At 33.3% G+C, this 24,913-nt stretch overlaps 1 protein-coding gene across 2 annotated transcripts in view; it reads right to left on the bottom strand.

Annotated features, from left to right (window-relative positions):
- Positions 1-24,913, bottom strand: part of LOC129221517 (optomotor-blind protein-like) — a 113,425-nt gene that overhangs the window by 51,144 nt on the left and 37,368 nt on the right. The gene's annotated exons all lie outside the window — the stretch shown is intronic.

The raw sequence follows: 24,913 nt of genomic DNA, 5'->3' as shown, positions 1-24,913 counted from the left end.
ACTCATAGTATTACCTCACGTGCTTAAAGTAAGCAATTTTCTTATTTATCTTGTAATGATTTTAAGATTTCAATCTCGGTATTTGTAAGCGTAGAGCAAAGAAAATTATTATGTTTCCAAACGGAAAACAGCAAAAAAACTTTACAACCTCGCGCAATTACCAATGTAAATTGACTGAATCATCAGCAGTTTATTTAAAGGAAATAATAATTTCACATGTAAAAACGGAAGTTATAAAACTCAAGGTGTAATGTTTTTTATGACAACATGCTCAAAAACCTTTTCAGATGTCATATGATTGTCTCTAAATTAAACGAAAATGAAAAAGAGACCCCATAACACGGTTCGTTGCCATCAGCTCAGGCAAGTCGGTAATCATCCATGGATACAAGGATGTTGCCAATTCTGCCACGAGCCAGTCATTTAGCGACACAGAACACGTTGTTCCGACGACTTGACTTGAAGATTCTTAAAGTTGGGAAGGTATTAAGTGGAAAACATTATCTCCCCCAAAGATTGCAACGGTGTTGCCCTGGTGCCAAAAAATACCCTGCCTATTTGTGCATCAAAGATGTATCTGGATAATGCACCATGGACTCAAATAGCAGAGAGCATCAGAATCCAAAGGCAGAAGCTTCCAAGCTTCCATATTTGACCGACACAATTATTTTTAAATGATGAAGTGTCTCTAGAAAGCATAGATATACAACAGGTCAAAACCAAAATTACAATAAGTAAGTGTTCATGATTGAGCGTCACAGCATTGTGACCATGAAACAATAACTTGTTAAAATTTCATGACTATTTCTATCATGATTAAGCTAAGGTACACTTTTTAAAGTGTCTATAAATCAGCATCATAACATTTTCATCATCAGTTTTATGCACACGTGCTTTTTAAAGTGTCTATGATTCAGGAGCATATGATTTTCATCATAGAATGTTTGACTAGTGTAACAGTTTTGATGATTTTTTTCTATGCAAAGGTACGCTTTTTAAACTTCAACGATTGAGCATCATAGCATTTTCTCAGGTCCTAATTACTGAATAGGTGAAAGTGGCCGTGGGCTAGCGTCCTCACTTTTTAGGGGTCCCCAAATGGCTAAAACTGCTTTAGCCAATGACTAAATCGTAAAGTTTGACTACACATGGATCCTGCAAAAGCTTTTGGCCTCCTAGGGCCCCCTGACACCTTAATCGGGCCCTGATTTTCATCATGGAGTGTTTGACTATCACAATTGTCACGATTAGTTGTATGCAAAAAAAAAACTTTCTTTTAGTTTCCGTGTTTGAAAATAGCAACATTTTCATCATGGAATGTTTGGCTATAACAATATTTATGATCGTTTAAGTACCTCTAATTTATCAGAATAATTATGTACATAGCAGTACATATACATTCTGATACCTGAGATTAGGCACTTTGTAGTACATTATATCCTGAATTCACTCGTTCCACACTTCCAGCTCTCATTTATAGGAGACAAAAATAGGGGTTTTATAAATCCGACCAGTTACCAAACACAGAAACATTAAAATAAGTATGATGAATCTGAAGATGTGAATTATGATTGTCATGTATAGTTTGTTAGATAACCTGACGCTCATTCAGGAATTGTTCTGGTTTCTTCATGTGCATGATCCACATATCAGTTTTCAGGGTGGGAGAAAGGTCATACAGTTTTAAATTTCACTCTGTACATATTATTTGTCAAAATATCGTTAGTAAGTTTGATATCTATACAGCAAACTTTGTACAACTGATTTTTTTTTTTTTTTTTTTTTTTTTTTGTCACACCAAAAATTTTAATGAGTGAAAATAACTAAGATAATAATAAACTTTCAACGTCGCGAAATGATATTAAGGCTATTTATAGAATTAAGACTATAGAATAAAATTCGTAAATGTTTGCCTTTACGGCAATAGCATTCCGGAAGAGATCATTGATAATTTCTTGTAGTTGAATCTATAAGTAAGACAATTGATTGAAGTCTTCAACACAAACAGAACTAAACATTATTATTAAATATGCTTCGATAAAAAGAAAATCATTAATTTTTTTGAAAAATAAATGTTAAAAAGCAACCACATCAAGCATTTTTTTCATCCCAGTGTTTGTCATTGACCCTTTTAGCAACAAGACCAAATATATTCGGGCGAGTCTATGGAAATTAACATTGAGTGGGCGTGGCTCTGCCATTAAGAAGACTAATAAATGGATTAAAAATTCCGCGGAGAAAGCATAAGAGAGCGTTATAACTAATATCGATTAATGTTCTTCGAGGCAAGTTTAGCTTTCTATCCATTTCAAACCCCAAAATATTTGTCTGTAAAGAACGTATGGAGCCCTTAGAACCAAAGGGGTGTGAGTACCAAAACTTAAAATTTGAAGCCAACTAGTAAAAATGGTAAAAGGAACTCTTATCTCTGTTGGGACAAGAGATGGTAACAAGAGATGGTACTAGTAGCCTTGATAGGAGCTGCTATACGGCGTGATTTAGAAAAAAAAATTCAATGAAAATCAACCTAGATCTTGAATTTAGCACGCACTTACTCAAAACTTTAAACGGTTCACCTACATCTTTTGGCTTCTTACTGCCTCATATGTGTTCATTGATTTATTCATCTCCCTACAATGGCAGTACCAGGGCCGTCCCGAACTAATATGTTTGAGAGGTTGGAAGTTGTCATTTTGCGGAATGGCATTCCAAATTATGCCAAATGATGAAAATTTTGCCGAATGTAGTCCAAATTTCGCCGAATGAGACTCCAAATTTCACCGAATGATGATAATTTTGTCGAATTCTCAGACAAAATTTGCTAAATAAGGAAATTTTTGGGAAGTCACAGCGACCTCTCGTGGCCTCCCATCGGGGAACTCCTGGGAAGTATCTGAAAACTCCTGAAAGGAGAATTTCTCATTTTTGAAAGCCTCTGATATATTCGCTGATTGAAGCGAATATTCTGAACTAAAGATGGCTACTATAGATTAGAGCTTAGCATAAAGATCGTCTCTTAATGACTAGCTGCTTAAACCGTCCTCACTCTGCAAGGCAATTAAAAATAGAGTGCAATTTATTCGCTGGTGCCAAAGGTAGCAGCGAAAACGTGAACTATGCTCCACTAACTTCTCTTCCCCCCATTTCAGTTTCATTATTTACTTTCCATTTCCAAGAGGAAAGTGAGAGGAGGACAGGTAACAGATTGCGCATCTAATTTTACAGACACCTATTTTTCTAAGATACGTGTAGCTAAAATAAAGCCGCTCGATACGACAGGCGTAAAAGTTAGGTTTGTGATGATTTCCTTGGCGTTTCTTTAAGGAAAGGCAAAAGAAAATATTTACCTTTCTTCTGCATTTTCTTTCTTTTCTTTTACTTTTTTTTTAACTCTTTCGCCAGAGAAGATGGATTTCGACAGAAGGCATTCAAATGGCGTGTACTTACGTGCATGTAAAAGAGGATAAAGTTTTAAAGTTAAAAACAAAAATAATGGAGGAAATTATAAATGTACTAGAGTGATTTAGACAGTTTTGTAATGAGTTGCATTCAAAACCAAGGAAAGTATAAAGTTGCAAAAACTGTAAGCTGATAATTTACCACAAATTAAATACAAAAACTAAATCCTCATATCTTAAAAAATGCGAGAAAACTGGAAGCACTCACATATCATACGTTTACGGATAACAGAGTGCTTGATTCTGCTGATAATAGTTCGCAGATACAACCTTCACGTTTTCTGCAAAAGTATCATTATTCTCCAGTTCCTCGTAGAAACAGGACCCTACACATGTGTGGTACAAAAGAGTCAGTCCTGGTGCTGCTTCACTTACACACATTACTTACACGCTGCATTACTTGACACATACGAGCACAACAACTTGTAGCTGGTCTTGAAGTTTATCCTCTGTGTCCAAAATGCAATATGAATCAAGCCAGTCGTTCCTGCCCATATTTTTTCCTGCATCGGCTATGATAAGAGCCAGCTGTACTCCAACCCTTCTGCTGATTTGGAGGAACTGAAAACGCACGAGTTCATGGAGTCTAGATATTTCTGTCTGGCAAGTGGGACAAGCAACAACAACAAAAACATGTTTTCTACCATTCTCTCACAATAGCTGACACCATGAAACTGGCAACCCAACTTGAACAATTCTCGATTTAGAAAAGTTCTCTACTTACAAATTTTAAGACAGTAATCTAGACACACCTGTTGCGACAGCGACCTTTTTGAACAGTACAATCAAAGAAAATGAAGCTACGTTGCAACTATAAATCTCTTTTGTTTCAACATATGTTACACGTTGGGGTAGGGGGTGTAAACTTCCTAAGGGGAATGTACTAGATGATAAAAATAACTGCTTTGATTATGAAACCCATATTGTTACACACGTCATTTATCAGTTTAATGCTAAACATCATAAACAACTTCAAACCTGTCTGGCAAGTGGGATAAGTAACAACAACAACATGGTCTCTGCTAATTTCCCACAATAATTGACACCATGAAACTGATCTTTAATGCAATTTTCTACGTAGTATATTATTTTTTTGGAGGAGAAGGGGGTAATAATACCGGGCATCATGCGTCTATTGTAAATAAGGCCCTGAGTCTGAAGAAATATCGAGGGTGAATGTGTTGTTTTGCTTTCTTAAGTTTTAAATATTTCTTTTTTTTTCAAGGTAAATTACCGGTTTTCTAGAAATCATACAAAATGGTTTCGTAGAAAGGCCTGTATGTAAGCGGTTGACGAAACTGCAGCTATATGCATTATTATTAAAAGGATATGCTTTAAAAAACAATTTAATTAAAATTTTCTTTAATTTTACTGTAACTCAGGTAGAGAGTACTTTTAGAGTAGGTGCTATAGATGAAAGGCGTCCCGTGCACTGCTGTTGATTTTCGTGTAATATATTTTAGAATATAGTACTTTAAATGAACTCGATATTGGATTCTTATAAAGCTAGCTGTCACAAATATGTGTATTGAATAGACGTAATAAAAAAAAAAGGAGAGATTCCTATCAGCTTAGAAAACAAGTATTTTGCGTCTTCATTGTTTCTCACATCGCCGACTGCAATGGAGTGATTCGAATCCAGGGTCTTTTGATTCCAATCCAAGTGCATGGTTGCATCAGCAGTGGAGAAACTAAATCAGTTAATGTAAAATACAACCGTTCTAAAATAAAAATAAACAAGAAACCTTTATAAAACAATGCAGGCTTATCCTTTTTAAATGAAATTATCTCCTTCAATTTAAACTGAAGAAAACTGTCAATCCATTAGACTACAAATAGTAGATTATAATACTTGCACTTAGAAAATAATCTTTCTGAAAATAATGCACAAAGAAATTAAACCGTAACTTTTAAAACTAGAATCGTTGTTTCAAAAAAGACGCAATCCTTTTCCCTTTCTTTCACTATTTAGATAATACAGTAACGTTCTTTGTATCAAGAGGGAAGTTAAGATCATTTAAAATTTACGATAAGCTATGAATACAAAATGAGTTATTAAAGAGCCTGAAACACTCAATTCAATGACGTGAAATTAAAGAAATGTACTAGGTTTACTTCTGTGCCAAGATATTCAACGGAGTGAAATAAAGTTGTATTGTTAAAATGAATTAAAATATAAACTATGAATATGGGGATGATTTTTTTTCTTTTATTTGAGTTAACTGTACCTAGTCTTATGCACCCAAAAAGGAGAAAGTAAAAAGAAACTAAGACCCTCCCCCCCCCCCTCTCGCTGAAAATCCGTAACTTAAAAAAAATTAAAAAATCGGTAATGTGTGAAATGTAATTTTAAAATGATAGGACGAATATGATTATAAAACTTTAACACTGCTTTTGACCAATTATATGTTTCGTGATCAAAGCTTCGCGGGTAGAAAAAAAAATCGTTTGCTGTGTTTTTTTTTTCTTTTTCTTTTTATTTAAATTAACTCTACAATAGTAGAGTGTATAATCATATGAAATAAAAAGGAACAAAGTCCTCCCGCTGAAAATCCGTAAATTAGGAAGAAAAAAAAATCTCATATATATGAAATGTAATTTTAAAACAATGGGATGAATATGATTAAAAAGTTTGGAATCTGCTTTCAACCAATTGAATTTTTCGTAATCAAAGCTTAGAAGCTAGAAAAATTCGTTCACTTAGGTTTTTTTTTCTTTTTATTTGAGTCAACTCTACAATAGTCGAGTGCATAGTCATAAGCGTCCCAAACCCACAAGGGTGGATGTAAAAAGGAATTAAGTCTTCCCACTGAAAATCCGTAACTTTTTTCTTTAAAAAAATCGATAATGCGTGAAATGTAATTTTAAAATAGTGGGATGAAATTGATTAAAAAACTTCGAATCTGTAATTGACCAATTAAAACTTAAAATTGACCAATAAAAACTTATTTAAACAATCGTGAACATGTAAATCCTGTCAAGCATGATAAATCATAATAATAATAAGAGTCAATAAAATAGTTTTTTTTTTTTTTTTGAAAATAGTAGTTCACAAAATGGCGAACATTGTGCAAGATCAATTATGTGTATTGTTTCATAAATTATTTATTGCTAAAGGGGTGAGAAAATCCAATAGAAGTATAACAATTATTGATATCATTTCCCTGTTTAATAATAATTATTATAATCACTAGTAGCGTTGCCCAGTTTTGCACGGTCTACCTCGAAAATAAAAGATATGTCAAGCGATGCGTATTCAACAATTCCAGATTTGAAAAAAAAAATAATAATAATAATTAATAAATAAATACTAATAATAATAATTCTAAAAATTAAAAAATCAGTAAAATTTTGCGGCAGATTGCGGCAAAGTAAACATTTTAAGTCCCCCGATTACAGTAAATGCCTTTAAAACCAAATGCAGTTTCACTTGTTCATATTCGAGAAAAAAAATGGCAACATATCTTTCATTTAATGATTTTCTTCACGCAATAAATTTTAATAAAAGCATTGTTGCGGAAAGTTGAGATGAAGTACTGAATAATAATTTGAAGGGAGGAAATCCTTCGAAAAATAGAGATTTTATGTCGAAATCTAAGTGCCATAATTAATATATAGTTTTTAATTGATATCTCTGCTAATTATTATCGGAGGATTATGTTAAATAGCAAAACATAAAGACAGGAAAAATACGAATCCATCGATACTACGTTTGATGGTCAGTTCGGGAGAAGAAACCCAGACATTGATACACAGGTACATACGCTCAGTTTTTAATTACACAAGATTATTTTATCCATTTCTTTTTCTCTTCCTTTTCTTTTTCGAGTTGAAATACCTAGCTAATTCTAGATTCTTTAATTTGTACCTGTGCCGGTTTTGTAAAGTTTTTTTTTTTTTTAAATATCATTTTAATTAATTGCAGAATTCTAACGAATTTTCATCCAAAAATAAAATCAAATACAATGCGCAAAAGAATGTGTCTAATTATTCACTTTCTGTAATGTTCGTAAAAGGAATGAATCACGCTTAAAAATTGCTTGAAAGTCAACGAAGCCAGTTCCGCGCCAAGAAATATGGAAAGTTCTCCTCATAAGCTTCTTACATATCCGTTTAAGAACGCCCAAAGAGTTTTTTTTCTTGCTCGGACGAAAATAAACAAATACCTGCTTGAATAAATAGCTGTTCATTTCTATTTTGTTTGCATCCAAAATGTCACTTGAGGTTAAAAAAAATAGTCTCCTCGCATCGTTTCTCATGCTAATTTGCCCAAAGCAGTTTTCGGCACTTGGTTTTGCTAATATGTTTGGTTTGAAGAAGACAAGAACATGCTTGCAGCGTGAGACACTTTCGCTCTACAAACAAATTCAAGGCCACCCACGTGTCGAGAAAAAACGTATCACCCTAGATAGTAATATCAATTGGGATTATTAACCGAATAATGAATGGAATTTTTAATGGTTTGATGATTTTTAAAAGCAGTGACGAAAGGTGTCTGACACGATGACCACAAATCATGCTTGACACTAATCTATGGAACTACACATTTAGAAATGATGGATCTTGAGAATGGGTGGTGGAACGTACAAGAAAAAATAAATTTTTGGTCTCGACAACACATGTTTATGTTAAGTGGCAGGCAGTTTTGATCGAGATAAACAGTCACTTCTGCAACATATAAATTTTGCAGCTTTGATAAAGATCGACAATCACTTCTGCAACAAACATTTTGCAGCTTTGATCAAGATTGACTATCACTTATGCAACAAACATTTTGCTACTTAGAAGATTCCATAATGTATCATACAGACAGTGATAAGTACCAATATTATCAATGTTACTCTCTTAAAAAATTCCAGCGATTTTAACTCAGACTGAGTAAATTTTCACTCCTTTCCAGTGTCGAAAACGCACTTTCCTTATAGGAGTGAATTTCATTCCTTTTGCGGAGCGGTTATTTTCACTCCTTTTGGATAAGCTAATTTCACTCCCTTTTGATAAGTGTTTTTCACTCTTTTTAAAGACTAAATTAATATCCTGAATGAGTGGCTGCTTTCCGTTTTGGAAAGCCGCTATTTCACTCTTTTTTAGAATAAAATAGGTAAAATCATTTCACTCTCATTTGGTGAAATTTTTTAAAACGTGTTTTTATGTGCGAATTCTGTGTATTTGAATTTAAAAATGTTTTTTAAACTGTTATTTCATTTGAAAAAAAAAATTAGTTTTTAAGTTAAAAAAATGAAAAAAAAAAAAAAAAACTGTTTTTAGTGTTTCCGAAGAGGATGCAGAAAAACTGTATGGTAAGTACGAAGAATTTTCTTTTTTATTAAAACTTTTACTGGTAATATTTCTTGAACTACTCGTATATCGTTACAAATCACCCACGTGCAATATTACGTACATTTCCTATTCTAAAGATTGAAATAAAATTAAAAAACCCACACAGTTCCAAATAAATAGATTTAAAATTTTGAAACTATATTGATATTCTCGGTGTGCCTTTTTACATTAATAATGTTTTAAAAGTTACATCAGTCCAAATTAATTTAAAAAGTCACTCATAAATTGTGACAAGATACGTTTGAATTCAATTTTGTTTCTTCGGGGCCATTCATTAATTACGTAAAGACAATTTCGGCAATTTTTGACCTTCCCTTCCCCCTATGTAAGGGTATGTAAGACTCCCCCCCATCTTACGTAAGATTCTTTTTTTTCTTCACAATAATAAAATAACAAATATTACATCACTGGGACGTTCTTAAATTAACTATCTTTTTTTTTTTTTAACATTTTCGAGTAAAGAAATGTTTACTGTAAGGAATCTAGACCGAATGTTTTTTCGACAAATAATTTTTGTATATGATGTGATAATTAAAAATAAGACATGCAAAACACAGTGCGATTCTTTTATTATATTTTACACGTTTCATTCTTTGAAACACAAGTAAAAAACAGCTCATCCTATAATACATACTTTTACCTTCCTGAAGCAAATGAAATACAATATTTCCCAAACCACTTGACCGCGGATTTCGAATATAAAATATCGGCTTGGAAAATATTACGTAAGAATGGATCTCCCCCCTCCCCCTCTCCAAGCAAGGGTATGTAGAGAATTTTCCACCCCCTCCCCGTCAGGACACTTACTTAATGAATTGGATGTTACACATATGAATGAGTGTATTGTACAAAGTTTATGATACTCTTTAAAGTTTATTATACACACAAACAATATTTGATTAATTTAAAATATAAGCAGTGGTTGGAGCTCGACCATCGGGAGCGGATTCGGTATCCGACCAATAGATTTGCGCATGGTCGGGTCTGTAACACCTACCTAAAATATATATACAGTACACACACACACACCAAAGATGGTAACGACTGTTTCAAATGTCCTATTTTTGATTCGATGACCGAAACAAAATTGTTGATGAAAGTTTCATTCGTTTGGAAGAAAAAGTTACAAAAAGTTCGCCGTAACATTGCACGTGGATGATTTGTAATGATATACGAGCAGTTCAAGAAATATTAACAGTTACAAGTTTTAATAAAAAGGAAAATTCTTCGCACTTACCATGCAGTTTTTGTGCACTTCCTTCAGAAACCTCATTCGGCAACAAATATTGTTTAAATTCATTAAATGAAGACATTTAGATAGCGACATCCACTTGGTACTCGCGACCAACGTTGGGTAAGCTTAACGTGGAGGTATAGAAGATTCTCCCTAAACAAAATCACGTGACAGAATTGAACCAATGAAAATGTTTTTGAGTCCTTCTTTTAAAGAATGTTTTTATATTTCGTTCACCAAACGGAGTGTTTCCGAATTTCACGCGAATAAAGAAAAGTTTTAGTCTTGGTTTTTTCATAAAGCGTCTTTTTTCGATAAAGCTAGCACTCAGAAAGAATGAATGCACCCGCAATAGATTTCACTCTTTTTAAGAGTTATTTTTTCGCTCTTTTGAATTAAGAGTGTAGTTTTATGGATCAGAAAAAAGGGGTTCTCAATTTGTGATGGAACACAAAAAATCGTTCTCAATCACATATGTTCTTTTAGAGTGGTAGATAATTGTGATTGAAAATCACTTCTGAGTAAATAATTTTGCTACTTTAATGATCCTTTAACGGACAGCCATAGAAACGAGAATCAATCTCAATTGGTAATTTTATCGAGTCCTAGCTTATGACTTGCAACACTGTATCAACCTGTTTGATGCAGTGCATCATTTCTGTTTTGTCAGAGGTAGCAAACAGCAATTTCTTCACTATTTTTTTTTCAGTGATTGATTCTATCAATTGGTATATTTGACGACGCATCATTTCTTCCTCTTATTCACACTGCCAACAGATCATTTCGCATATACGCTGGTAGAAAATTCTGGCTGCGATAGTGGAGCTAAGCATCACATTTTGAAAAGTTTCAATTATAAAACATTTAAATATAGTTGTGACAACATTTAATTACTGATGGTTGCACTTCATATTTAAAGTTTTTTTAAGGAGGGTGATTTATTCAGTTTTTTTTTTAATTTTATTTTACTTAATTAATTAATTAATTTATTTATTTATTTAAGCAAGCGAAAACGATAATACGATAGTTAGATCGCAAAAGAAAGATTTAATTCATTAATAAAGGGAAATGATAAATTGACTGTTAGTGTCTACAGAAAAATCCAATGTTAAGAAAGTTTAACACATAGGAATGATATCAAACTATCAACATTGAAAAGAAGAATAGAACGAAGTATAAAACATAAAATAGGTGTGAATGAAAGGATTCCCGCTCTGCGATTAGTTACAAATATAACAACTTCGCTTAATAACGGTAAACATAACAACTTCATATAAACCGCGTGTTCTGTGAATATACGGAACACTTTGCTTCAATATAGAAAAATGAGCTGGTAAAAATTGTATTAACAGCCAACAGAATTGCATACATGTGTTTCGGAGTCAAAAGAACCCTGTTTTTAATACAGGAAAAAGCCGAACTGGTGGATGGAAAAACATCCAAAACAGACACAATTTTTATCAAATGTCTTTCTGTACACAAATTTATGTTTCACACTGAAGAAGGAGTTTCTTGTATACCCCCAAAGTATGTGTCTGCAATTCGCATCGTTCTTTGCAATATTAACGTTGTTATTATGTTCGTAATAAAGATAGTGATAAATAAATTCAATTTTTCTTTGATAGGGAATGGGATTAAAAAAGCTTAAGAATTCTTGTTTTATCTACCAAGTTCAAATTTAGATATTCACTCATACAGTTTCACTTTTGTCCATCAAAACATTCATATACACGTAAATTCGCAGTGAATACCATTATTAACAATCACAATAAGTGAAACTTCTGTCCTGGAGCTCTACCACTGTTCAAGTAGCCATTCAAACTTGGAGCATGCAAGGAGAGAATCTATTCCGTACAACCATACTGATAAGTATACGCACTGTGTAATACTGGTATTGTGTAATAAAATGTTGGTACATAATTTCAAGCTTTGATGGGAAAAGGGTTACAGAATCTTGAGAATTCTAGTTTTATCCACCGAGTTGAAATCTAGAAGTTCACAGAGTTTCACCGATGTCCATCAGTACAATTACACACGTAAAACTTGCAGTGGACACCACTAATAATAATCAACAATGCATTACATTTCTGCCCTGGAGCTCTACCACTCTTCAAATTTAGAATATACTAGGAGATAATCTATTCTCCAAAATCATATTGATAACTATACGCTCATACTGGTATTTTGTAATAAATGGTGGTAAATAATTTCAATAGTTTTGATAGGAAAGGGCCACAGAATCTATAGAATCTAGTTGTCATCATAAAATCTAGAAGTTCATCAATGTTCACGAAGTCATTCATACTTGGAATATACTAGGAGAGACTTTATTCTGTGCAATCATACTGTCATGAAGACGTTTATACCAGGGTTGGCCGGATTGGACCCAATGGGTTTTTTTGAAAAAACCCATTTAAAAAAACCCATTATTTAGCCCACTTTTGGGTTTTTTAAAAAATTTTGAGAAGTTTTTTAAAAAAGTAATTAATTTAAATACTTTTACAATTTAAACTTCTATTTTATTTGTTCTTCACCACAGACAATGGACACAAAAAATGAATTTTGAACTTTAATAGTATTTCTTAACTCTTAACGGCATTAAAAATACTTCAAAGATTTAAAAAATATATATTTAACTTTTATCTTTAACTGGTCAATAAATAACTCAATTTATCTTGACTAAGTCCTGTCACGTCTGGTTTTCTCAATATTTGTAGATTGTACAGAGGAAACTACTCTAGCTAAAAGTCTTTCGTGTGAATTATTTTCTGCAACCCGACACGTCACAAATTTCGAATTAACAAGTTATATTTTTTTTAGAAATTAACAGGTTTTACAAATGGTCGGACAGAAAACAGAATAGGATGTACAGTATTTTCATTATCTTACAAAAAATATTTCTTAATCTGTACACAGAAATAGAAAAACAGGCAACATAAAATTCAAAGAAATGTCTTGATTAAGCTGGAATTCAGTAAATAGGGATTTAAACTACTTGAGGTTCTACAGAAGTTTTGCATAAAAAAATGAAATACAATAAAGTAAAATGCAAAAAAAAAATAGTAGTAGTTAAAACGAACAATAGATTTTATCACTCAAGAAGTAATTTTGCCTTAACTGTTGGTAATCATGGAAACTAAAAAATCTGAAACTTCACCATTCTTGGGTTTCGTCGTCTTTCATACTCTTCAGAAAACGCTGAATTTTAACTAGTTTTCCAGCTTTTTTTACCCCAAGACAATTTTTGTGATTTGTTCATATACTTACGCTACAATATGCTACAAGTACCCTACATTTTCCCTAAAAAAAGGCAAAAAACCCCACATTTCTTTTAAAAAACCCAGCTTTAGTTGGTTTTTTTTGGGTTTTATTTAAAAAAACCCAAAAAACCCTGGGTCCATGGGCTTTTTTAAAAAAACCCGGGTTTTTGCCAACCCTGGTTTATACTGATATTTTGTGATAAAATGGTGGTAAATTGCTTGCAAAATCTTGAGAATTCTAGTTGTCACCCACTGAATGAAAATCTAGAAGTTCACAGGGTTTCACCAATGTCCATCAAAACAATCATACACGTAAAACTCGCAGTGGACACCATTAATAACAATCAACAATGCGTGACATTTCTGCCCTGGAGCTCTACCACTGTTCATGAAGCCGTTCAAACTTGGAAGATACCAGGAGAGAGAATCTATTCTGTACGTTCATACATGTCTGACAGAGGATTCCATTAGTTACGCATTGGGACCGATTACATTTCCGCAGCTTCTAGATAACATAGATAACAACCGGGAAAAGAAATAACCGATTAAGCAGGAGAGGAAGACAATTTAGAAAGAAACAGTAGCGTTAAGATATGACACTCCGGGTCCATAAATCATCTCTTATTTTCGGCTAACCTCGGCTCTATCGGCCGAAGAATTCGGAATCGCGAAGATTAGAAATCGAAGGATTCGTCGGATGCGCACCGCTTGATTCATCTTTTGTTTTTACGACTGATGACGCGTTATGAATGACAGATGAATCTCTGGGAGAGAGAAGTGTGCACAAACCTGGTATCTGAAGATTTTTTTTAAATAACCAGAGCTGTTGCCAGTTCAGTGAGAAGCCTACATAACTAAGGAAGGAAAACAAAAGAAAGAGATGCCGCCTGCTATGCATTGATTATATTGTTAGGCACTGACGTGTAGATAAACTTGTGCATGAAGAGGTAGACGACACAATTTTTATGTGCATGTATACTTCGAGTGTTTTGCGGATGGAAAAGTCCAAAACCAAAAGCCGACATGTTTAATTTTAAAGAAATAATCATGCCTTCATTTTTGAATGACCTTCAATTGAAGCCCCAGAGTCCGTTTAGCATTACGTATACATTCAATTCTTAGTGTTGCTGTCTTTCTCCCCCCCCCCCACCCTAAACCCAAAACAGGCTTACACACGTTTTTTAAGTTAAAAATAGCTTAGTTTATTCTAGAATAGCTAATCAACCAGAGAAAACGCAACTGATGATTTGTTGTTCCGGAAAGCATCACCAGTATCCAGCATCACTACCAGCTATTGCCTTTTACTACTTCGCAAATAAGCAAAAGATAAATTCAGAGACATTTAAAAACGTCGTTAAACAAGTTTGAAGATGGGCTTGTTCAGTTTTGCACTGACGTCCATTTGAAATCAAATTTCCCAAAAGTGCACCCTGTTATTGTAATGTAATAAGTTGAGGCATATAGTATTTAAAAGAACAAAGGGTTCGAATCCGAAGTACAATGTAAAATATTCTTCAAAACAGTTTCAATTTGAAATCAAGGCAATAAAGGTATAGGTGGAGCTTTGTAAAATCCTGATTAATTTTCCTGTCCTTTTAAACTCAAGCTATCTTAATACTACCGATATTATTTATTGTTTCATACAACGTCAAAGCTATAGCATCACGAAACTCCTGCCGATATTTTATAAATATATGATCTCTTGCTTCATTTTGCAAAACATTATATGTTCTCCAAAATGAAATAAATGCTAATAATGTGTTAGAAACATAAAATGAGACTTAGTCTGAAGATTGAGGCTATATGTTAAATGATCGCTTTATGAACTTGTACATGATTAAACTAACGATTTAATCTGAAATAGTTAATTTTTATTGCAATAATAAAATTGAATTTTTGGAAAAGGAACTTTAAAAAATGCTAACAAAGTTTAAACCTGACCGTTCAACTATATTGAAACGTATAGCTTCTTCATCATCATCATATTTTATTTTTTTTAAATTTAACACCAACGTCAGTATAGGTGTTTATGAGTTTCTTCAGCTAAAGATAGCCCCTAGTTCATCTCGTGAGGGGCTAAAAGAGCTAATTAATCAATGAGAACACAACTGAGAAAATTAAGAGATCTTCTCTCCCAGAACAAAAACAAGATTGATGCTCTGATTCAAACAATGATATGCTTGAATGAAAAACAAATATGCTGGAAAATAAGATAGACGAGTTGTGGTTTACTTGGCGATGGTCGAGATAAAGAGCTGGGATCAGAAAAATCTCGTCACAACGAAAGAACAGGATTCAGATAGCACGTATGGCAATGGTTGAGTGCGATTTAAAAACTTCGGTGATGCATCATGCGCAAGGAGAGAGAAATGTTCCAAAGATCCTTATCAGTCGATCCACAACGCCAGAGCGCGAAAGATAAGGATCTTCAGACATAAAAACACCTCTGCCTCTTATTGACTATTTCGGGGTGGCGCAACTGTGACACAAGTTTGTCATTTTCAGCCATTAGCAAATGTAAATGCTTAGTAACTGGAGACTTGGTGCAACTTCTGATGGTGGTAATGATCCAGGTAGAGTTGCTATCTCAGACTCGTGAGATGGAAAATATTAGGATAATTTCAAGTTTCACTAGTTTTGCCTTCCGTTGGAAAAATATGTAAGTTTGTTGAAGATTGGATCGTCAAAAATCGTTTAACAAATGCAACGCTTGGATAATTTGAAACAAATGTGACACAATTTTGTCATTTTCAACCATTAACAAATGTAAATGCTCAGTGACTGGAAGTTTGATACAACTTCTTATGGTGATAATGATCTAGGTAGAGTTCCTTTCTCAGACTCGTGAGTCGTGAGATGGAAAGTATTACGATTATTTAAAATTTCACAAGTTTTAACTTCTGTTGGAAAATGATGAACATGATAAATTCGTTAAAGATTGTATTGTTAACAACTGTACGAGAAATGGAAAGCTTGGATTATTTGAAGAAAATGTGTGTGTGTGTACCCCAAGTTTCATTTTCAACTATTAACATGTAGTAACAATGCTTAGTAACTGGAGACTTGGTGCACTGATGGTGGTAATGATCTAGGTAGAGTTGCTATCTCAGAGTCGTGCGATGAAAAATATTAGGATAATTTCAAGCTTCACTAGCTTTCACTTCCGCTGGAGAAGTATGAACTAGGTAAGTTTGTTGAAGATTGGATCGTCAACAATCGTTTAACAAATGGAACGCTTGAATAATTTGAAACAAATGTGTCCCAATTTTTGTCATTTTCAACCATTAATAAATTTAAACGCTCAGTGACTGGAAGTTAAGTAACTTCTTATGGTAATAATGATCTAGGTAGAGTTCCTTTTTCAGACTTGTGTGATGGAAAATATAACAAAAATTTAAAGTTTTTCTGGTATTTTCGTTGGAAAAGGTTGAATAAGATAAGTTCCTTGATGATTGGTTCGTCAACAACTGTCCGATAAATTGAATGCTTGGATAATTTCAAAAAAGTATCGCAAGTTCCATTTTCAACCATTAACAAATGTAAATGCTCAGTAACTGGAGGTTTGGTGTAATATAGTAATGATAACGACCTAGATATATTTCCTATTCAGGCTCACTAGACGAAAAATATTGCGATACTTTCAAGTTTCACCAGCTTTAACTTTTGTTGAAAAAGGATGAACTAGATAAATTCGTTGAAGATTGAATCGTCAACAACTGTACGACAAATTGAATGCTTTGATGATTTGAAGAAAACGTTTCAAAAGTTTCATTTTCAACCATTAACAAATGTAAATGCTCAGTAACTAGAAGTTAGTGCAACTTTTTGTGGTGAGAATGACCCACTATCTAGGTAGAATTCCTATTCAGGCACGTGAGATGGAAATTATTACAATAATTTCAAGTTTAACGAGTTTTAACTTTAAATGGTAAATGATAAACAAGATAAGTTCGTTGAAGATTGGAACGTCAACAACTGTACGACAAATTACACTTTATTCAACAACTGCTTAATATCAAATGCTTGTTCAACAGTTGCTAAATCAACTTCATAAAATAACAAATTCGCAAAAATTCATTTTCTATCTTTTTTACAAAAAAAAAAAAAAAAAAAATCTTATCTTCTGCTCTGAAAAGACTCTAGCAATGCGCGTCCATGCAATATTATAAGATTTTAAACATAATGTCAGGCGCAGCACGCACAAGAAATAAATAAATACCTTTGCGCAGGAAAATAGAATGAAATAAACAAAGTTTATTGCACAAAAACTGCAGATAACTGCATACACGTGTTTCGATGTTGCAAGGAAACCCATTTTCAATGCAAAATAGTATGCTTTTGGAACTAAAAACATCACTTGAAAACCTGAAACAAATGTATATATATATATGCACAAATCTGCAACATTTTGTGCAATAAATGTTGTTCATTTCCTTTTAAAGTATCCACAAGACTAAGCACATGAGTTTATAATTTACTAACTGCGTTGCCCGGCTTCGCCCGGTCTACCTTGAAAATAACCATTGCGTCAAGTGAAGTATCCTCAGTAACCAGGATTAAATGAAAGAAAAAAATAACCATCATGCAAAATTTTCTCGCCAAACAATGACGACAGATACTAAAATACATTTAAGAAATTAAAATAAAATGAGAAAGATGGATTTTAAAGGTGTAACCATGGAAACACAAAATAAAATAAGTTTAAAAATTGAAAATGAGAAAGATGGAAATAAAATATGGATTCAAAAAGCGTTACCGTGGAAACGCAAAATAAAATGGTTAAAAACTTGAATAGAGAACAGATTTTTGAACTTCATTTAATTCGCTTGTAACTTTTTTTCTAATGAATATAGAGGGTTAAACTTTCGACCTGGGGTCGAGTTAGATCTGGAGTAAAAAAAGCAGCTCCTTCCAATGCTGTCAAAAAGAAAACTGTGGTACAATTCCTTCACTTTTTATTGAAGGATTTAATGAAGAATGTAGTGCCTAAATTTCCGCTAAGCCTAAAAAAATTCGAGCTAAAAACATAAAAACCTCCCGCCACAATTAAGTTAGAGCATTGGAACAAATTGCGTAGAACGCGGAAAATTGTACTCTTTCCAAGGATATATAATATTAATATGTGCAAGTAATTTTTCACCCCCATATTCAGGAATTTAAGTGAAAATTGGGCTTAAATTGGAATTAAAAAAAACTATTCATCGAATTTTTTGTCGAACTGGTCTGCAAACCTTCTCAGAACTTAGAGGAACAAACTGTGAAAATTTCAACAAAATCGGCCGGGTAGTTCTCGAGTTTTGCGAGTTCAAACACACAGACGCTTTTTGTCGACTTCATTTTATACTATGTAGAGATATTAATTACAATTCTGCCGTGGACAGGTAAACGACAGTATCTGCAGAAATGAGTTTGAGATATTTGAAGAAACACGTTTTGATTCAATAATACCAATAGCGAAATGTTGGAATTGACGGGTTTTTTTGCATGCTTTCTCAGAGGAAACAAAATAATCAAACGTGTAAAATGCAGCTAACTTGCAATAGATGACAAAGAAAAAATTGCAGTTATTGCATTTTACCTGCCCCCACGGCAGGATTGCAATTCTTTCTTTCCCAAATATCTTATTGAACAAATATAAGTTTTCGGACAAAACTAGATGAATTATTCGAACAAATCAGCTATAGATAAAAACTCATAAATTTTTCAATATGCTTTTGACATACAGCTCATTACATATAAATCCTCTATTTATTTACGATAGCGTGCTCTGTACCACTTCAGTTTCCTGCTCCTCTCAGGAAGAAAAGAAAAAAAAAAAAGAAAAGTGTTGCATTCCTTCTTCGGAAATAAAGGTGCTATCTACAGATCGATGATATGCTAGGATCTAGTCAGCAGAGCGTTAAATTGGGGGGTTTCGTGGTGTTTTCTCTATGGTTTAAAAGTGTGTTGGAGAGCAGAGAAAGTACTATTCTCTAAAGTGATTGTTGCCTGGAGACTTGTTTCTCCTTTATCAGTAAAACACATCTTTCGGAGTAAAAAGTATTTTATTGACTTATATAAGAGCAGTCAAAATGAAGAGAAAGATATGCATTTATTAAACTTTCTATCATTTTGACCTACGCATACATTTAAGAATAAGTAGAAGTGGAACATCTTCGCTTAGCAATTATTGTCCTGTGCCATCTCGATTATTCGCTATTCCTGACTGAGGAGTTCTAATAAGAACGAAACTGCAGTCTCAGGACGTGATAACCAGGCTGTCTGGTATATTGCCTCCTGCCTTAAGCCCTGGCTTAAGGGCAGTAACTTTGTGCTGAATACTCAGTATCGTATGATTCTGTCATACAATTTGAAGACCGATGAAATATTAACAAATAAATATTTGTATATTTCTACTGCTTTAATGAAATAAATAAGATGAAATGGATAGAGACAGATGGACATTAGCATGTTTCAAAAATACATGTAAAAAGGGTTTCTCCTAGATAACAGGACACCCCTCAATGTTTTTACACCTGTGGATCTGGATAGTAATACACTGGAAAAATTTTAGCTTCCTATTTCAACTGAAAGACGGTGCTCAACCCCCTCCCCCAAACTTCATTAGTATAGGGAGGGGGAGTTAAATATACATTGAACTGAAAAAACAATGCTATGTATTTTATAATATACACGAGTAATACGCATGTACTACATTGCAGTAGAATAATTACAGTCGATCCTCCATATATCGAACTTCCATATATCGGAATTTTCTATGTATCGAAATCCCAGCAAGTTTCTATGTTCATTACATAGAAAATTTGTTTATATATCGAAAAAATCTTTATATATAAAATTTTTTTTTTCGAAACATTTGTAGATTTGTTTCCCTCTTTAAACTGTCTCATGAAAAATAAACGTTAAGGGAGAAATTTTTGTTCACTAAAGGTTGCTACGAAACTCATAAGGGATCTGGGGTTGAGGGGTGTGTAGATAGGTCGTTGTTTCGTTCTAGAATTCTTAAATTCCCTCAAGTTTTTATTTATCTTAGTTGTAACCAGTAACATTGTAAAATCAGCTTCAAATCATCCCTTTTGTATGTTGATTATCGTTCCTAGTCGTTTTAGCTGCAGTAAAAATCATTCAAGTTAAGTAGATTAATTTTTTACTTTTCTCTCGATTTGCCAAAACAAAAATTCCTTAATGTTGCGGATCAAGTTGAATTGCTGAAGAATAATGATGTATGAAGGCGCAAAAATGTAATTTCTGTTAATTTTTTAATTATTAACTTTTATTTAATCCGATCCTCGTATAAATTAGAAGTTATGTTTTATACATGAAAATTAGCTTTAATTTTAATGTTTTAGGAGATTTTTAAGATAAAATAAAATCATTTCTATGTATCGAAATTTCTATATATCGAATTTTTTTCCGACAATTTGCTACTTCGATATGTGGAGGTCCGACTATATTTACAAAAAAAAAAAAAAAAAAAACACAGCCGGGTTGGTAAATTAAATGTTTCTACATTTGTGACATTTTCTATGCTACGGCTAGTGTTAAATTAAGAGGTCATTGAGCATCCTCTTAAAATTTGAGTGTAAGAAGCTAAAACTTTTACAGCATAATATTATTAGTAAGTTTTTTTAAGAAAAAGGGGGGGGGGAGTGTCCTGGACTCTAGCTGAAAAAGAAAAATTTTTTTTGAACCACTGTAAGGGGTATGTACAATTGATAAAATTTGGCATAAATTTAAATAACTGAAAGAGAAGTGCAAATACTTAATTCGAATTTCGCGAAAGAACATTGGACTAAATAACACAAAAGGGCCTTAATAATAATCTCAGGACCAACATAACTGCTTCAAACCCACTTGTTGCTTCAGCATGTGCTGCGTCTGTTAATAATTAGCATAGATGTAAGTACTGTAATTACGAAAATCAGTTCCGCATTTCATAAAAACGTCCTCTTGCCCTCAGCACCCCTTTCCTGCCGTTTAGCTTCTAACCGGTTCAGAGAGAGAGAAAAAAAGAGAGATTTTTCCTCCCTGTTATTATTTTGGCTTTCCTTAAAGTTATGAGAAGTTTCATCTTATTATTAACATTTGAATTTAGTCTTTAGAAATATCTCTAGTTGTTGGAATAATGTTTTTTTTTTTTTTCAGACATTGAGATTTGCTTCATAATTCACTGAAATATTTTTTCAGTCATTTAGAGTTTCTTCCTCAGCAATAGAATATTTATTTCAGTCATTGTGACTCATTTCCGTAATTCATGCAATATTTCTTTCAGCAATTGGAACTATTCCCTTAAACACTCAAATATTTATTTCAGTCATAAACAATTTTTTTTTTCAGAATTACTTAAACTTTTCCAATCATCAAGATTTTCACCAAAGCAATTACATTGCACAATTAATTTTTTAGCTTTAAGTGTGTTTCCATTGTGCCCATTAATAACAGCGGATCTAGTGGAAATATAAGACCTATTTGACAATTCAGATTACAATAAATTTTTAGAAATGCTATTACATCAATCGAGGAGAAAAAATGGCTTCCCACACACGATTGGATTTAGACATTAAAACACTTAGTTATTTTTAATATAAACGATTACCATAAAAAACGAACACAAAACAATGAGTGAATTATGGTTTACAGGCACCGTTACAGTGATTTCTAAGACAGTGATTACAAGCAACAAAGATTGAGCTGATACATTAACGGAAATAAAACACCCCAGCCGAAAGATTCACAGTTTAACGTGGGCGCGTCGGCTCAAAAACACACCCACAAGAACATATCTCAACAACTTTCTCTTTCACTCGACGCTTTTTTCACGAAATAGAGTATGGGAGGGGGGGGAAGCAGAAATTATCACGCAAAAAAAAAAAGCAAACATCCCGACTTGTGTCTCCGCCAATGAACAGATAGTCACTTAGGCGTAGGTGGAGACTGAATCACGCTCACACTTCAACATTGCCGTCTCAGCACCCCCAGACGAAATTTTCTGGAGCATAGATTTTAGGGAGTGGGGAGGTATTTAGCCCGTGATGTAGTTTTGTGGAGGAACAGTAGTGCCACACAGATATCGGGCTAAATTAAGCGTGGTATGAACGTCGCTGTCTGTTTGCACTCGAGAAAAGCTTATCTAAAAGCAACTTTCAGCAGTCTTGAGTATAAATCTTGAGCTAATTTTAGTATACGAGGAGAAGAAGCTAGAAGTTTTTGGTGAAGAAACACCTGGTAGGTAATTAAGCTTGCACCAACTTCTAGCGTCAAACGTGAGCGCCAGCATTCTTTAAGAAGCTGACTTGTAGGTATCAGCATTAAATGTAGTGTAAAAGCAGGTTTTCCACTCTTTAAAATAGTTTATTTGTACTAGAGGTTATTTACCCTGTAGCAGGGGCATCACAGGGAAAGTCAAGGATCGACCCCCCCCCCCCCCCAGCACTTGGTTTTTAACACATATTGTAATCCTAATTGCAAGGAGTTATGACTCCTTCACCGCAAAAGGTAAATTTGGGCTTTGACCCTCTAATAGTATAATGTCGAACATTACAGCATGGATTAATCAAGTTGGATTAACCAGCATGGATTAACCAGGTTTTCCAAAACATTTTCTATCACTGTCTCTGTCTCGCTTACAAATACCGTTAACAAACAATTCCTAACAAACTTTTTTTAAAAAACCTAAAAAATAAAGTTAATGCCAAGAAAACTAAATGTGTAATTATGGTTGTACAGTGAAACCTGTGTAAGTTGACCACTCGCGGTGCAGTACTTTGGCGGTCAACTTAGACAGGTGGTCAACTTATAAAGGGCGGTAATAATTTTTTTTAATTTTTTTGTCATTTCTTGCAACATGTATTCATTTTTTGAGGAATTCACCCTTACTCTTTCTGTTCAACTCACTTTCATTGCTTAACATTATTGAAAGTGAAACAATAATTAAAAATACTATTCAAATAATTTTGTTAGATTTTCCTTGTTTTTAACTATATTAGACACTTTAGTTTTAGAAATTCCATATATGCCAGCTAATATGCTCTGTTTTTTTCCAGTTAATTTTAATCTATCATACTTTTTTTAATCTCAAGTTCAGCTAACTTTCTTTTTGGAGCCCTTTTATGCAAAACTTATAGCACAAAGAGCAACAAGCTCGACTCTCCCAGTTCATAATGGCAAAATCAAAATGTCCTATCTCTTAATCTCTTGCACCAGAAACATGTAACTCTACTCATTAGCAAGCCCAGATCTGCGTACCCGCAGTGCGAGAGGCCTGCGTCCTTAAAGGGGCTAACGGCCCTATAAATTGAAGAAAAAATAGAAAAAAAACTAGCACTAAGACTTATTCACTTTACTAATAGACACTGCTGGCCACTAGGGAGGGGCCCTACATATTTTGTTGCAGGGGAATCAGAATGTATAGATCCGGACCTGCTCGTTTTTGCACAATTCCTATGCTGTCACAACATATTGCAACTGAAATGAAAGACTTTGAACTTTTATACTGACACCTATTTTCATTGAACAGAGTACAAAAAGCTATCTTAAATAGAACAACAAATGAAAAACAAGTTTGGAGAATAAAGAGCAGCATTAAGCTTTATGCTGCTGTTTAGTTAGTAAAATGCTGTTCTGTCATCAAAGCATTAAAACCATTCTTGGAAAGCTATGAAATAATAATAACAATGATAATAATAATAAAAATAAATAAATAAATAATAAAATGAAACAATTTGCTGAAGAAAGTTAAAAAAAATAAACCAAGTGGTCAACTTAAAAAGGGTTTTTTACAATACTCCGAACCAAATTTGACGAACATTAGTGGTCAAGATAGACAGGTGGTCAAGATAGAGAGGTGGTCAAGTTACAGAGGTTTTCCTTCATTATATGAGATAGGACTAATTCCGTTCCTGACAAAAGCGGTCAACATAGACAGGTGGTCAACTTACAAGGGTGGTCAACTTTACAGGTTTTACTGTATATTCAAAAAAAAAAAAAAACTTTTTTTAATCAAAAGGAGGAAACGAAAAGTTATGAAAATTTTATAAAAATGAAAGGTTATTAATTGCAGTAACAAATTCTAGGAAATAAGCTAATAATGTATTATTTTTTTACTTTACATTGCGCTACTCTTGATAGATTCTAGTTTTCACAAAATGTTTATCTCTCTCATTTTAAAGGAAAAAAAGTAACTTTTGATTATTGCAGGGGGAAAGTTTGAAAAAGAAAAACAGTAAAATGTAACTAACCATCCTCTGTGTCTACAATTAAAAAAATTATACATACTGGAGAAGCAGAACTGTCGTTTGAGTATTGTTTTCATGATACATGGAAAAGGCATTCAAATTACTGTACAATTCTGCCGAGGAGTATTATTCCGTTGATCGAAAGTGTATAAAGGTTTATTTCTTAAATTTTGTTTTCTTCTTTTTAAAATTTCTAACTATGCAAATCAATATTTTTTTTGCTTTATTTTCTTTTAAATTTTTTTTTAAACTATACTCCTAGTAAAGTAATAAATGAGCTGAAAAAATGAAACTTCGTACATTAATTAACGTTCTCCCGCTTAAACCACAGCTTTTCAGTTTCCCGTTCTTGTACTTTTTTGTGAAAATATGAAAGCTTCCTTTCAG

Source organism: Uloborus diversus, chromosome 4 (genome assembly GCF_026930045.1).
Source record: "Uloborus diversus isolate 005 chromosome 4, Udiv.v.3.1, whole genome shotgun sequence".
Lineage (NCBI taxonomy): Eukaryota > Metazoa > Arthropoda > Arachnida > Araneae > Uloboridae > Uloborus > Uloborus diversus.
Note: the sequence above shows the minus strand (reverse complement) of the source record. Positions and strands in the feature narration are given on the sequence as shown.